This window comes from Heterocephalus glaber, unplaced genomic scaffold (assembly GCF_053883595.1).
Source record: "Heterocephalus glaber isolate CG9 unplaced genomic scaffold, H.glaber_assembly_v1.0 deba00001451, whole genome shotgun sequence".
Classification (NCBI taxonomy): Eukaryota; Metazoa; Chordata; class Mammalia; order Rodentia; family Bathyergidae; genus Heterocephalus; species Heterocephalus glaber.
Window position 1 is genome coordinate 4,059,416 of NW_028258301.1, and position 16,851 is coordinate 4,076,266.

The 16,851-nt window shown below is 39.1% G+C and overlaps 1 protein-coding gene and 1 long non-coding RNA gene across 20 annotated transcripts in view; one reads left to right on the forward strand and one right to left on the reverse strand.

Annotated features, from left to right (window-relative positions):
• LOC106008108 (uncharacterized) overlaps positions 1 to 8,906 on the reverse strand; it is a 50,846-nt gene extending 41,940 nt beyond the window's left edge. For 3 of the 8 annotated variants that reach the window (XR_015452641.1, XR_002390742.2, XR_002390739.2), the window contains exon 1: positions 8,772 to 8,906. This is a non-coding gene — a long non-coding RNA (uncharacterized LOC106008108). Of the gene's footprint in view, positions 1 to 1,614; positions 1,716 to 2,329; positions 2,448 to 8,771 lie in introns of all 8 variants that reach the window. The other 5 variants (XR_015452643.1, XR_015452639.1, XR_015452640.1 and 2 more) reach the window with 4 other exon arrangements.
• The window catches only part of LOC101710436 (AGBL carboxypeptidase 4), a 1,386,524-nt gene that overhangs the window by 1,042,567 nt on the left and 327,106 nt on the right, over positions 1 to 16,851 (forward strand). For 4 of the 12 annotated variants that reach the window (XM_087214855.1, XM_087214860.1, XM_087214856.1 and 1 more), the window contains exon 1: positions 8,927 to 9,147. The exons of the other annotated variants lie outside the window; for them this stretch is intronic. The gene's annotated coding sequence lies outside the window, so the exon portion shown is untranslated. Of the gene's footprint in view, positions 1 to 8,926; positions 9,148 to 16,851 lie in introns of those variants that run through there. 12 annotated transcript variants of the gene reach the window in all.

Genomic DNA, 16,851 nt, shown 5'->3' on the forward strand with positions numbered 1-16,851 from the left:
AACAAAGTGAGGAAAGGCTTCAGAGAGGAATTAAAAGTTGATCTTTGCTTTGGCAGATGAATAGGATTAACTTACATCTAATTTACATCTGTGTAGCATTTGGGAGTTTTACAAAATGTTTTGGTAAGGAGAGGCTCTCTCAGATACAGTGCAATTCCAATCTGGGCCCCAGTGGAAAGCAGGAGCTCCTGTTACACAGATGGAAGGATGGAGAAGAAAGATCTAGCTTTATACCTGCCTAGGAGGCCAGCAAGCTGAAGTAATTTGCCTAAAGTTACAAACTTAGCTAGCAGATAAACTAAACTTCTGCTCTCTGCTCTTATCTTCCCTAATATTCATATGGTTCACCCCTCACATCAAGAAATATATTCGAATGGCTTCTCTTCAGAGAAGCCCCAAACCAAATTATCAGCTTCTTTCACAGTCCACTCCCTCACTCTACTTTGCTTCATTTTACTTTGATCCTCTTATCAATGCCTGTCTATTGGGTTTTGTCTGTCTTCCCCACAAGACTGTTAGTTGCGTCAGAGCAAATCTTGTTCTCACCTTGTTGTCTATTCATTGGTTGTTACTAAGACAACACCTGATACATAGTAAGATCACAGCAACTATTCGTTGAATGGATTGAATAAATGAATGAATGAATGTGAATGCTGTGATGAATACCTTTATTCATCTGTCTTTATACTATTGTCAAATTATTTTCTTGGGCTCAGTTTCTAAAAGCAAAATTTCTAGGTGCCCAAGGTTATTCATTGATTAGCCCAGCAACTGGCATACAGCACATATTTAACATTTAAATTTAATATTTTTTATTTGAGCTTCATCAAATGAACAGATTAGGCTTCAAATTCTGCTTATATTTAATTGATCATCTAAACTATTTGTTCATTTACAGTGGACTCTCAAGTTACAACTGGCCTGACATATGAACAACTCGGGTAACAACTGGAATTTTAGTTTTAACGTACAACCAAAATCTTGAGTTATGACCTGAATGCCAACCACTTGTGCTTCCAGATGGTCTCAGATACAGATTTAACCCTTAAAGAGCTCTGGAGGGAACATTACAACATTTTTGCCTGTATGGGGTTAATTGATAAATCCTGAGTCAATGTCTAAGGACACTGAGATCTGCCTGTATACAGGAGAGAGACTTTGAAGACTGTGTAGAGGAGCCTGTGCCTCCAATTGACCAACTTGAGTTACAACCAGCCTTCACATACAAACTGAGATTGTAGGTCAAGTTTCCACTGTATTTACTTACCAAACATTAACTGCATTTAGGATACAAAATCAGAGGAAATGATCTCCTGACCTGAAGAAGTTCGTAGACTAATGAAGAAGACAGACAGGTTGACCAACTGTTAGAAACTGAGCGGGAGGCTCTTTTTCTTTCACACTTAGCCTGCCTACCTGTTTCTTTTTTTCTTCCCTTCTTTCTTTCTTTCTTTCTTTCTTTCTTTCTTTCTTTCTTTCTTTCTTTCTTTCTTTCTTTCTTTCTTTCCTTTTTCTTTCTTTCTTTCTTTCTTTCTTTCTTTCTTTCTTTCTTTCCTTCCTTCCTTCCTTCCTTCCTTCCTTCTTTCTTTCTTTCTTTCTCTCATGGCCTCTTACCATTTATTACATGTGTAATCTCAGGCAATTTCCACAGTCCCTCTGAACTTGTATTTTCTCATGTATAAAATGGAGATAGCTTCAATGCTTATTTCACAGGGCTGTGAAAAAGAATAGTATATTAATATATGTAGATACACTGTGTAGCATGTAGCAAGAGCTCTATAAATGTTAACTAATATTATTATTATCAGCCTCATTTTACAAAAATGGTTGAGGCTCAGGAAATAACTGTGGATGGAATTTAAACCCAACTCTCCCAATTCCATATGCAGTCATTCCTTACACTGTGATTTTTGCCAACATCATTCAAACTTCTTTTCCTGTGGATACTACTTTCTCCTGGACTTGGGAATGTTGGTGCCAAGGCTGGAATTGGGTCTCTAGCCTCCTGGTGACAATTCAACCCTTCCACCCCTAGCTCTTTTTTCCTTCGTAGTATGCTGACATATTCCCAACTACAAACCCACATGTTAATCATGGGTGGGGAGGTTCTTTTGATAATTAAGCTGGTGGAATTTAGAAGTCAATGGAACAGTACATTTTCCCAGCAGAGCCAAGAAATTAATTAGGAGCAATTTGCTGTCAGAAACAATTTCCATAATTTTAAGTTTAAAAAAAAGCAGAAAATCGTTTTTCTCTGTGTTTATTTTTTTTCTTCTGCTTTGCATTCTAAAGTGTTTTAACTCCTGGAGAGACAAATCCTTTCAAATACCTTATTTGCTCTTTCTCAGACTCCCTGAGGGATGTTCCAGATTCTCTCTAACTGGTTCTATTCAGGAGTGAGAAGAAACTACATATATAAAGCAGTCTTTTTGATCTCCTTCTTCATCCTGTGGGACAGAATTTCTAATTATCAAAAGGAATTATTATGAAATATGCACATTCCTCTCCCAAGAGTAGGGAAAATACACTATGCTCTTAGAAATGAGTCTGAGAAGGGACAAACGGAGGTCATGGCACACTAAGAGGGAGCTTCTGGGCCACCAAGCAGATAAACCTGCTCCATCAAAAAGCATTAAAGCATTGTGCCTAACAGCACAATTGAAATTGTTGAGCTAGATTGACTGAGATCCCATTTAACATTGCCCCTTAACTTACTACCATGTGATCTTTGCGAAGTTGACTCGGTTTCCACAAATTACTTATCATGGCTTGCTAAGCTCATATGTCAACATTACAACCAGGATGTCTGTCTAGCATATAGCAGGTACTCATGACTATTTATGATGATGATGATGATGATGATGATGATGATGATGATGATGATGATGGGAGTCAGGTCCAAACTCCCAAAAAAGAGAGATGCAAGTTGTCCTTGAGACCATTTTAGACCTTGGAGAGTCTGTTTCTAGTTTCACAATTTCTAACACTAAAGACACTAAAGGGCCAGGCATGATGATGCACCCTTATAATCCCAGGACTCAGGAGGGTGAAGCAGGAGGATCACTGCCAGTTTGAGCCCAGCCTGGGCTACTTAGTGAGCCCAAGGCCAGCCTGAACTATGCACCGAGGCCCTGTCTCAAAAAAAAAAAAAAAAAGAGAGAGAGAGACACTAAAGAACTCTTCTACCCAACATTTTTAGTTTTGAAAAGTTTCATAGCAAAAGCAATGGCTATAATATGTCACACAAACACACACATAAGTGCAACTAACAACAATGAGAATCCTCAAGTTTGCCACTGGTTTACTTTTTATATTAGAGCAGTTATAAAGTTAGTTCTAGGATAAAGTCACTCTTACTATAATTCAAATGAGAAGATAAGTAGAGAGAATAGTTACAATTAGAGGTCGGGAGTGCACTGTAACCTGCAGCCTAGAAATACCTAAGGTACAACCTTTTGTGGGCAACCATTAGCATTAGACAGTAAATAATTTTGGTTGATTACGTGTTATTATTATACATCATTTCCTTGACTTTTTGTAGTTTCATCTATATATGGAAGTACTAATCAGTGTATAACTAAAGGAAGAGAACTCCAAACATTTAAAGCAAAGAGAATTCAATGTAGGAAATTGTCACCCATTGACAAACAGAATGATGAACAAATGCACAGATTAGCAACACCAGAAAGACGCCACACCCTAGGCTGGAATGCAAAGAGAGAAGAGGTGGTACTGGAACCCAGAAGCTAGGCTTACCTGACAAAAGCTGGAACCAAGACAATGTATCTAGCAGGAGCTAGAACCACAGAGGAGAATAGCTACTGCCAGTGGCACCATCATGGCAGTTGGGGGAATATTCTGGCTTCTTTCTTCTACTGTCTGATGCTTTACCACAAAATATCTATACTGACTTTGAATCCTATCTTCAACACTTACTAGCAATGCCACCTTCTTGCTAGTCCCCAGCCTTTTTGTACCTTTGTGGCCCTATGTTATGGCTTGTGCTTAGCTGTCCCCCTAAAGCCTTATGCAGTCATAGGTGGGGCTTTTTCAGAGGTGATTGGATCTAGAGTGTGGGAATGATTCATGGTGCAATGTTAGGATTAAGGGTGTTAGGACTGAGGGCGGGTAATTACTAAATCAGTCCACTGATTGGCTTGGCACCGCCCTTATCCCAGTAGCCTGGATACAATATAAGGGACAGAAAGAGGCTCGTTTTGTCCCTTGCTTGCTTTGCTTCGTTTTGCCCACCAAGAAGTATTTCTCCTCTGCAATGTTTGTCTGCCATGCTACCCTTCCTTGGAACCAGCCAACTATAGACTGAAACCTCTGTAAACTGTGAGCCAAGTAAACCTTTCCTCCATTAACTTGGGGCATTGGGTATTTTGTCTCAGCAAGGAGAAAAGTAACTAACACAGCCTATTTGCAAATAAGGATACATACTTCAATGAGGTTTGTCTTATACCTTAGGCCAGAGGTGGCAAACCTATGGCACACATGCCACGAGTGGCTGTTTGTATCATTGAAAACCCTAAAAGGTTTTCCATTACTGCCCTAGGCTGTGGAAAATACTCATCAATTGTGATTCTGTGCAGCTAAGATTACTCTTGCCTTCAACTATGCCTAAAAGGGCTCCTCAAAAAAAGAAAATGTGCAAACTACATGTCTGCATATAGTGACAACACAAGAAATTACATTTGCCTTGAGTTGAAGTTAATAGGTGTCTGAGACAGATATTCAGAGCCAAGTTATGAAGCCAGACCATTGAAGAGCCAGGAAGATAAGAGCAGGGTGATGGTGGCAGAAAGTAGGAGGGAAAAAGTTAGAACTTGAGCCTCAGTGAGCTTCTAGGGCTTTTCTGCAGCATAAGCAGAAATGTTGGCTGTGTTCAAACCCTATGATCATGAAAGCTGGGAACTATACAAGTCTATATATATAAATTGTTTCCCATGCCATTTGATGAACAATAAAAATTAATTCCTGTCTTATCTCTCTTTTGTTTCCATATGAAACATTCATGCTAGTGTTTCAACACTCATGTTAGGCACTAGGGTTGCAAAGACATTATAACAGTGGAAAAGATATAGAATCAGCCAACTAAAATTTAAATACAATAGACTTTCTACCAAATAAAATTGTAGAACAGTAATAGCCTATGGAAGTAATAAAAATGGAGGAATTAATTTTGTTTTAAGGAATCAACAGTTTTCAGAGGAAATATAGCACTTGACCAGAGTATGAAAGATAAACAGATACTACTGTTAGAGAAGAAAAAGCACTGTAGCAGTGAGAACAGTACAGAGATGCAATAGCATGTTTGGGTTTGGGCTCAGTGTGTCTAGACTCCAGAAGATAGGGAGAAGAGGAGAGAGTGTGAAGTGACTCAGTGGAAGAGGAGGGTGGGAAGGACACTGGAGGCAGCTCCTTGAGGGCCTTCTGTTAATCAGAAAGTCTCAGCACTTGTAGAATCTTTTTAGGTTCAGAAAGTTGAACTTAAACAGGCAGTTTGCTGGTAGCAAGTCATGGAAACACTTAATTCAAAGGAATATTACAAAGCTGGAGTTGTAAATTATTCTTCTGTCAAGGATTTTATTCAGTCCACTACCTAGAGAGATTTATAACTCCAAGCTTCCAGTCCCCACTGCCTTGAGATCTTTATTAAGCCATGAGGCTATTTCTAGAAATTTCCTATCCAGTTCATCTGATCCCTAGACTTTTGGGTTTCATTGAATAAAGCTTATGTCTTCCATCATAATCCTGCTTTGAGGATACAGGAAATTGGTATGGGGTACTGGAATCAGAGCCTAGATATGTTTTATGAATACATATATACCAGTGTTTTGGCCCAGAGGACCAGCTTCAGTACTTCATGGTATGTGGCTTTGACAGTGCCATATAATTCAGCAACTCTTTCATATCCTTTATTTTGTTTAATTCTCCTACCAACTCTGAGAATATAAATCAATTATCATAAAATCCTATTTTACAGAATGAGAGACTGAGGCATCTGGTACAGCCTTTAACTTTGGTCTTCTGAAAAAAGCTAAGGGTTTGATTGTGCAGGGAAGGATTATCTAATGAGTTGTTCCTTAAAGTTTGGGGCTTAAATGTAGTGAAGGAATTTGTCATAAAAGAAAGTCTCTGTCACACTGAATGTGGACAATGGTTGGAGAAGGAAGAAGGCCTCTGAGATTGAAAATGAAGGTCTTGGATAGGCATTGGCCAGGCTAAGTTTAGAAGCAGGCAGGATGTTGCTCCATTTCTACCCATCTAAGTCTTTCAGCATATGGCCTTCCACACTTAAGCCCCTGTAGTGTTTCTCCACTACTTACAGGGGATAGTTAGTGCCCTTAGCTGAGAGTTGTGGTACCTGTGCAGACTGCCCCCTAAAGATTTTTCCATCTTTACCTCTTAGATGCACTGAGCTTTTCACTTGGTACTTGTATAGATGTTGCACTTGCCCCATCTATGTTTTCTTATGCTATTTACTTTGCTAAAAAAATGCCCTTTCTTCTGGTTCCTAGTTGTTTGTTTATTCATGTGCTTATTCATTAAGTGGACTAATGAGTAAAGTGCCTACTTGGTGCCAAGCACTGCTCTAGACACTGAAAATACAATAGCCTCTGCATAAACAGTCTCTGCCTTCACAGAGAAGGAGGAAAGCATTCAGCAAACACATAAATCTATAAGGAAAACCATAATCAGGATACAGAAGAAGTAAATAGTGCAATGTGGTATTATATCTCAAGCTCCTAGATAGGCTGGGGTATCAGGGATAGCTTTTGTGAGGCAGAATATTTAAGGTGACTCTTAAAAGAAAACTCTGATTCCCCTCAAGCAAGGTCAGGGACCAAATCTTCTATAAAGCTTTGAGAGGCTGGTTAGAGTATTGGAAGTCACAGCCCCAGTGAGAAGGCGGGTTGCGCTAAAATGGGAATCCTTCCTCTCCTCCTGGCCTCCGCCGCAATTCCCAAAATAGGAAGCAAATGGAATTGTGTTTGTGTTGAAGCTGAAATTATTCTTGTTTCCCTCCTCCCTCCATGCTCTTCCTGCCAACATACTTCTCACTCCATCTTGGTATTCATGTTCAAAGTCATAAAGAGGTCTAACATGAGCATCTCCCAGGTGCCAAATATGCACAGGGCACTTAATGTACATCTTCATATAAACCCCTATAGCAATGTGCCAAAGTCAGTATGACAGTTCTAATTTTACCAGTATAGAAACTGGGGTGTGTTGGAGTTAACTGAATTCCCAGGTTTACACAGATAGTAGGTGGCAGAGCTGAGATCACAGGCCAGCCAGTCAAATGCACTTATCCTAGTGCTGCTCTTTCGAGCACATCACATCTGCTTCCTTCCCCAAGTAGCCCCTCAGCTTTAAAAACTGCAACCTGGCCTTCCTCCATGTCTTCTCTTCTCCAGGCCATATTCTCCAACCGTTAGCTTTTATCCCAAAGATGGAAAGCCTACAGTCATTTCCCTTCAGTTATCCTTCTATCATTGAGTTCTTGTTTTGTTACTTTGAAGAGAAAATTTTGGCATATTGTTCTCCCAGGTAGCCTTGTCCCACTCACTGTGTGTTAAGGCCAGTGTCTTTCTATGGCTGCTAAATCCCTGTTTGACTGGCCTCTATCTCCCTTCAGTCTTATACAGAACTATATTTTAACATTTACCCAACCACCATCTTTTCTACCACCCATCACCTCAGTACTCTACACTCTGAACTTCTCATGGCTGCCATTCTCCCTCATCTTTACTCTTACTCTTCCTAACACATCTATTTATGTGCCCAGAAGAATTTTCAATTAACTAATTCCTGTTTATGGGAGATTAAGTCTTCCAAACAGAAGTCTTCTGTGACCACATGGAGTAAATGCTCTTCCTCCATGCTTACCTACTTCCTGTGTTTACTGAATCCCAGTTCTTGGCATACTGGATTGTGATTGTCTTCATGTATCTGACCCTCCCCCCCTAGTATGTTCCTTAAATGCCAAAAAATAGGTTTGACATGCTTTCATTATATCCTCAGTGTTTGACATATATTAGGTGTTGAAACCTAACATAATCCTTAATATGTAAATAAATATCAAATACATTTGTCTTGTGAAAATGAAGGGGCAGAAAGGAGAAAAGAAGAACTCTTACTCTTGGTGACTCATATTAGAAGTCTCTCTCTGTCTCTCTCTCTCTCTCACTCTTCTCTGTTTTTCTCTGTGACTCTCACACACATGCATACACACACAGTCATTCCTTCTCACCATCCTCTTTCTTTTATATATTCCTAGTAACAATGCTAAGAAGCAGATATTCCCATTCTACCAATGCTAAAACTAAGGCCTACTAATGGTGCCTTGATTCAGACATGAAATAAACAGACCTGAAATTCAAATAATTAATCATTCATTTACTCATTAAATTAATCATTAAGTTATTATGTGTGCTTCATTATCATATTTTGTGTGCAACACTGAAAAACAGAAGTATCAGATTTGATTCTTGACCTAGAAAAAGTCCAAAGGGAGTCAAGGAAAAGTCAAGAAACAAAAGGCAATAGTTATAGTATGGTAGAAATGTATGCAGGGTTCTGTGTGAGCACCAAAGAGGAACAGGAAGCTCTGCCTAGAGCAGGAGATAATAAAGCTGGGTTTGGAGGAAAAATGGGAATTTGTTAGGCAGAGGAGAGAGGTGCAATCAAAGCAGAGGATTTGCACAAGGAAAAAGGAGAGAATCCAACAAGGTAAGAGGAGGAGGCCTACATTCTTGACTCACCAAAGTTTTCAGACTTCCTAGCTCATTCTTGCCTGGGTACTAGAGTTTACCCAGCCTTGAAATGCGTATTGGTCTCTATGTAGGGTAGGTTTAATTAACAGAGGATGTTGGTTAATTATTTGGTCCTTGTTCCAGCCTACATAGTGCTGGACATGACAGAGGAAACCAGAAGTGATAGATGGTGATGGGAAGGCAAAATTTCTTCTTAGGTTTTTTTTTTTCCCTTGTCTGTGCCTACTGAAAAACACACTGTTTAAAAGCAAGAAAACCTTTGCTCTATTAATGGATAACTATATAGTGAGTAGTTAGATATATTCAGAAAACAAGCCTTCGCCTCTCTTGGAAGGTCCAATGAAGATCTGGAACAAGCAATAAGGTTTGTTTTTTCCTCTTCAATAGCCTTGGTATCCTTTGGTGCATTGTAGGCAAAGGAAAGGATCTGGGCTGGGGCCACCAGACCTAATCTTGTATCCTAACTTTGCCACTTGTTAGGCCAACTCTGGTGTCATGAGGCACTGTGGATACCAAATAGGCCAATGTGATCACAGACTGTATTAGTAGAAGTTTAATTATATGAGCAAGAAGGGGATATTAGTCAAGGTCCTCCAGAGAAAAGAACAAGTAGAATTGGAGTGTGTTTATATATGTGTGATATATTTATTTAGAACTGACTTCTGTGATTTTGAAGACTGATAAGTCCCTAAATATGCAATTGGTAAGCTGAAGTTCCAGAGGAGCCCAGAGTATAGTTCTAATCTGAGTCTGAAGGACTGAGAAGCAGAAGAGCCATTGGTACAGTTCCAGTCAGAATGCTGGCAGACTCAAGATCCAGGGAAAGACAATGCTTCAGCTAGAGTAGGAAGGCATGACAAGTGTTAATGCCCTACAATTTGAAAGGTAGTCAGGCAAGAGGAATACTGTCTCATTCAAGGAATAATTCCCTTATTCAGCCTTCAACTGAATGAATGAGACCCCACTCATATCAAGGAAAGCAATCTGCTTTAGGCATTTTATCAATTTAAATGTTAAACTCAACCAAAACTGACCTCACAGAAACACCACAAATAATGCTTGAACAAATATTTGGGCGCTCAGTGGCTAGTCAAGTTGATAAGTAAATTTAACCAGTACAAAGGCTCACGGTTTCTCAGTACTCTGTTAACATTTAATAGGTCTCTGGGGAACAGAACTCTCAGTTCAGATCCCTAAATTTTAAATTGGAGTATATTCTAAGGAAACTTATTTTTTAATTAAGTTTATTGGTACATTTTAGGTATACAATACAGTTACATTCATCATTGGGATCCTGTACCTTTACATGATGTATCTTGGTTCTTATTTTTTCCCCATTCCCCTGCCCTCCCTTCACCCCCTCCTCGCTTCCCTGTTTACAAAGACTTTGTTTCCATTTTTTTTCCTTTTCTCATATTTTTTCTTTTAAGGAAACTTATGAGGTTCAGAAAATACTCAGAATCACTGCATACTGAAGTCACAAGAATTTAAAAATAGAAACGAAAATCCATGTAGCTTCTTGCATCAGCTTTTTTCACCTGTAAAGTAGAAATAATAATTATGCTTTGTTCAAAAGATTTTTAGGAAGACTTGAATGAGTTAATTGGCATAAAAACACACAACATACTACAGGTTCTTCATGAGGAAGAACTATAACAGGAGGGTAGAGCTATAGGGAGATTTAGAGTATTTGGGCTCAACAGAAGAACCTCTCGGCCCAACAATGGATTCACCAGTGCTTCCTCTTCTGAAACTTGTTCTTCCACTAAGCACTGGACTAGAAGATTTCTAGGGGCTCTTATAAGTCTAGAATTTCAGGTTCGTAATATGCATCTTTCACCAGAACTACTGCTATTGTCTCAAAATTATCTTCAGTCTACCTCTGTACCCAACAAGTTCACCTCACAGATCGATCCCTAAATTCATGCTATAGTCTTACAAATCTCAATACATAACTATAACTACTTTATGCCTCTACTTAATGCTCTCAATAGCTGCTTGTCACTTTAAGGATAAACACCAATCTCTCCAGCCTTTTTCATTGAGGGGCTGTTTTAGACTGGCATTCAAAACCTTTTAGAATCTGGCCTTCTCTTGTCATTTCTATGTGCCAAACATTTCAGCCACAATGAAATACTGGTTATTCCCAGAACCTGACAGGTTCTTCCACATCTATCTTTTTGTCCTGTTTTCTTATGCCGGAATGCTTTTTATGCTTCCTTATTCTTTAAATTTTATTTTGAATGTTACCACATCCAGGAAGCCTTCCCTGATCACGGAGTGGTTGAGGAGTCTATTGTATGCTCCCCCAATACCCTGTACCAGCCTCTTTCACACAGCAAGGGACCTATCCTTTCCCAATATTCTATGATGTCCTGAAGGTGAAGACAAGCATTTAGTATTGGGGGCCTGCCATAGTATGGATTCTTACTATTTTTCTCCTGATTGAATAAAAATGTATTCTCATGATCCAAGGTTGCTTCCTCACTCCAGAGTATGGAACATGGTGACTTTATGAAGTTGCCACTCCAACCAGACATTTACACTGCTTGCATGTTAAATGAGTCTTATAACTGTAAAATTACTACATATTCATTCAATAAAAATGTAGGAAGGGCTGGGAATGTAGCTTAGTGGTAGAGTGCTTGCCTATTATGCACAACTCACTGAATTCCATTCCCTAGCACAAGAAAGACAGAAAGGCAGAAAGAAGGGCAGAAAAAAAGATTTTCAAAAAAAAGAAATTTCTAAAGAAAGAAATTTTGAATAAAGAAAGGATAAGGGGATGGAAGGAGAAAGAAAAGAGGAAAGGAAGAGAAGAGAAAAAAGAAAAGGAAAGGAAAAGAAAAGAAATGGAAACTAGGGAAAATATAGTGAAAATGCTTAAAGACTACCACCATTGTCATATTGATATATTTCCTTCCAGGCTTTTTTTCTATGCATATTTTAAAGTGTTGGCCACCTACTTTCTTTTGTTTTGTTTTCTTTTTCCCCTCTTAACTGTACAAAATGAAGAATTTTCCATGTTAATATGCATTTTTTAATATCTACTAGGTTTTTTTTTTTTGTTTTGGGGGGGTTTTTTTGGTAGCAGGGATCAAACTCGGGTCCTTGCGCTTGTGAGGCAGGCACCGGAACCACTGAGCTAAATCCCCTGCCCAATATCTACTAGTTTTAATGGCTAGATAATATATAATAACTTACTTGCCTCTTTTCTGTTGAACATGTAAGCGAATATTATTTTAGCATTATAGAAAGTTCTATGATAAGCATCTTTTGTGAATAAATCATTTCTGTGTGTCTAGAATTTGTTTCTTGAGATAAGTACCTATGGTTGTTTTTATCTTGTGGAAATCAATGCCTTGATCTATCATCTGCCCATGTTTTCTCCCCTAAATCTTCCAAACTAAAAAGCAAAAACTGGCATCAGTGCCTTGACAGTGTTCCATGTATGGCTCCTAATTAAGGCAATGCGCCCCTTTTTAAATGTGGTCATAAATATTTGCCTTTGGTGAAATAGATGGCAAGGAGATAATATTGATTGCAAATTACAGCCTTTGTAATTAACCAATTTGCACAGCTGGAAGATGGAGCCAGTGAAATCATTTACTTCTGAAGGAGGATAGTAGCCTTTCCAAATTTGTCTCTCACGTATGAATTTGACTTAATCCCAGGAATGTACCTGGTGTGCCTACATACTCTCAGGTGCTTAATAAATCAACAAGGATCTGGACGGCTGGAATATCTTAACATTTTGTCTGCAGGTCATACAGCCTCCACTATTCACCGCAAATGGCCCTGCATCTCCCAGGTACCTCTGCAAGTACACATAAAAACATACTGGGGAGGGATATGGGCTGAGAGTGGCCCTGAATGCTATGCTAGTGCTGTTCCTGCTGTATCAGGAAGTATAAGTGAGAAGTCCAAGCAACACTAGTCTAGGCTTCTAGTCCTCTAGCCATTGTGGGAGCTGGATCTTAACAGGTAGGGGGAGCAGACAGAGAGCCTCTTGTATGGCCAGCAAAGATGTTGGGGAGAACTCAAAATTATCAGAGTGGGAAGAAGGACAAACTTGTATCAGATGCCTACATAAATATAAAAGGGGTCTTGGTACCCACTTAGGCAGCATGTCTCAGTTTATAAATAGAATTTTGTCTTGGTTACTTTTCTCATTGCTGACACAAAATACTTGACACCCAAAGTTAAAGGAGGAAAGGTTTATTTTGGCTTACAGGTTGTAGAGGTTTCAGTCCATAGTTGGCTGGGTGCAAAGTGGCATGGCAAAGGAGAAACAGCTCATAACAGGTAGCAAGCAGCAAGTAGCAATAGCAGCCCTTTTTCTGTCTGTTATATTCCATCCAGGCTAACTGCCCTTAGGGCAAGTAGCACTCACACCCAGGATGGGACACCCTTAATCCTAGCACAGCATCGTGAATCAATCCCAGCATCACACACTACAGATCCAGCCACCTCTGAAACAAACACCACAACAAATCCTAAAAAATATTTTATTGATTCTTCTCCATAATCATACCCATTTGAGATATAGAGAAACTAAAAAAGCTCAGAGTGGTTAAATCACTTGCCAACTTCATAGTGAGGACCTAAAAGACCAAGCTATGTAATAAAGTAGGTCTTTTGATTTCATGCAATAACTGGAGCATTTTAAATTCATTATATTCGTTATCTATCATATTTAATTCTGGATACTGGTCAAGTCAAATGAGTGTCCTTTTAATGGACAGAGCGAGGAATAAACTTAAAAAACACTGGCCTGGTGTTTAGGGATCCTTAGTGGTAGAAGGTACCAGCATTCAAAAGCACTATATAAGGTGTGATCTAAAAATACAGTGAATGTTTACATTTTTAGAAATGTATTATAATAAAAGATACAATGCCATTAATCCCCCTCAGAACATTACCCCCTTATTCAAACACTCGTCTTGTCACTCTTGCCTCTTTCTGAAACAGTTCTGGAAGTCCTCTTCATGAATCTCTTTAATTGCTTTATTGTGGCTTCCTCAATGTTCTGAATCAATTAAAAACATTTACCTTTCATCATCATTTTGACTTTGGGGAAGAGCCAGCAGACACACGGTGCCAGATCTGGTGAATAAGGTGGGTGAGAACACACCACAATATTCTTACAAGCCTGCATTTACATTGGATGGCACTCAGCAGCAACATTTATTATATTTTTTTATCAGACTTTATAGAGAAACTCATGAAAGAGAACTTCTAGAAATGCTTGAGAAAGTGGCAAGAATGATAAGATACGTTTGTTCAAAGTGAAAAGGAGTATTTCTAGGGCATTAATGAGAATGTGTCTTTTACTGTAATAATTTTTAAAAAATTAAATATTTACCATATAATTTCAATCACTCTTTGTATGTGGGATGGGGCACGAGTTTCTGGCCCTCATAAAGCACTCAGACAAACATCTCTCCAACCCCATTTTCCCACTGCTACAACTTCTCTGTGCTCAAACTGTTTTCAAGTATTTTGTAATTCCAAGAGTAAACCAAGTTCTCTCTCATTTCTAGGCTTTTTTTTTTTTAAATAGACCTGAGAGTCTTTTTTTTTTTTGGTACTGGGGATCAAACTTGGGTCCTTGCACTTGCACAGCAGGCGGTGAAACCGCTGAGCTAAATCCCCGGCCATTTCTAGGCTTTTGTACACGTTGGACCTTCAGCTTGATGATTTCCCTCTTTGGTCTAGCTCACCCTGTGCATCCTGACCACCTGTCCCTCCCTAAATCCCTCCTTCCCCAGACAAACATAGGCACACCTGTGCTCTCACAGAACTTGGCATAATCTTCTATCATAACATATTATGTCTTTTTTATTTATTTTGTGCTCTGCACAGACAGAATCCTATCTTATTAATCCTCCTTCTAGGTACTCATATTTGTTAAATGAATGCATGCATGCATGCATGCATGAAGAAGCAACTTCTAAGAGTATTGAAAGAGTTCAGATATGCCAGAGGCTTCAAGTTTATTGATTATAGGGACGAGCTCTCATAATCCCCAAGGGAAATGAATGCTGACACCTGAACCTTGGGGTTACAGGCCAGCCAGGAGGAGGGGTTCCTTCCTCTCTTCAGAAGCATGATCAGTGTCTTGCCTGAGTGGCTATCCAGTAAATGCTCCTTCAACTTCTGATTATACTTCATCCCACAAATATATCATCCTTATCTTATTCTCACAGATGCCCTTTATGGTTCTGTGTGAACTCCTTTTTAGGTTGACTTGGCCGAGCAAAATCTGATTGTTCAGTCACAAAGGGATGGTATTGGATTTGATCAAGACACTTCAGTTCATACCTGCCCATCCAAAAAGTGACAATGAAACTATTTCAAAAGTTGTATCCTTTCCCCAATATACATATTACATCCCTACTATCCAACCACTGCTAGCATAACACTAGCATTTGACTGTAGCTCTATGGGACAAATTCCATAGATCAACAGATCTGGCCACACCTTCCCTCTGTGTGTGAGTTTCTTTCTCTCTCCACACGTATGCAGGTCCATGTGTGCATGCACACACACACATATGCGCACACGCACACACACACACACACTACAGCTCCTTAATGAGTAGCTAAAATCTCCCCATGTTTTATTTAGTTGGAGCAGCTAATGGCAGAACAAAGTTAATGAAATATATTAATTGCATTAAAGATGTTTTAGAAATCCAGGATTTGCTTTCAGAAAGAGCACATGTCTGACTGTGAGCCAAGATGATAGCAACAGGCAGATGATTAACAGCTAATAACATTAGCATTGTAATTATAACTGCCTTGAACTCTTAACCCATCTGTCTCTCTGATTTCTAGATCTATGTAGTGGAAGAAAAATAATTTTTCCTTTTCTTCCTTGATCCTGCTAAATGTTCAGAATAAATTCTTTCTTAAATAAATATTACTTACAGCTATCATTTGCTGTCTACTAATTGTGTGCCAAAGAATTTATAGGTACTGCAAATTCAAGGATGAATATATCATGGGCTCAAACCTTGAATAATTATGTAAAATTTACCCCTCTCAAAGATCTTATCTGGAAAGAATTATTATCCCTATTTTTATAGATGAGGAAACTGAGAATGAAGTGATTTGTTGAAAGCCGCTCAGCTGGTAAGCAATGCACAGATTCAAAATTAGTTCCATCTGACTCTTGTTGATGTTCTTTCCAGTATGACATAGTGCTCTACAAATGGCCATTATTTCCATTATTGGTAATGTGAGTACTCTGGTTGACTGTCTGGGATTCAACTCACAGTTCCGTTCAACACTGGAGGGAAAGGGAAAAGAAGAATGTGATTGAGGAAGAGATAAAATAATCTGATTTTGAAAATTTACCATTATCATTTAAAAAGCACCTGTAGTCCACGTAAGAGTAGCTAATGAGTATAACTCAGTGATGGGGAGATCAAGCAGTTCTTAAAAGTTCATGTTAGCAAGTAAATGAAATGGGGGGGGGGTCTGCACTCAAAAATGCCAAAATCTCATCTCATCCCAGCCAATTCTACCTGGAGGCTCCCTGAGGCAAATATAACCACAGGAAAGGAGAAGTTAGTTACCATTATTACCTAGGATTTTGGCTTCGAATCCCAGTACGGAATGCACAAAACTGAGCTGAACTAAAATGAGAGTTCTTTTATCCCAAGCTAGTGAAGCTTAAATAGTTCAGAAACAATATAGTTCCTAAGTCCTCTTCTGTTTTCCTCAGTGCCCTAGTCTGAGGCTTGACTTCAAGAAAACACTGTCAAAAATGTCCCCACCATAGTCAGAGGAAAAGGATCCAAGGAGTCCACACAAGGAAGGGTAGTAACTACAGTGCTGGGATCTACCTTACCCATTCCCGCTCCATGACTAGTTATTCTTTTCCAGCAAGACTCCAAGGGAGGAAAATACACAAAGCCTGACTCATGAGAAATACAGCAAAACTTTATTCTTAAATGTAACTTTGAGCCCAACCCGAGTGCAGAAACCCCTCTAGTCAGTTTGCAGATATGGTGAAGATAGTATATGAAGCTTCTATAACCAAGACCATGCTCCATCTAGCT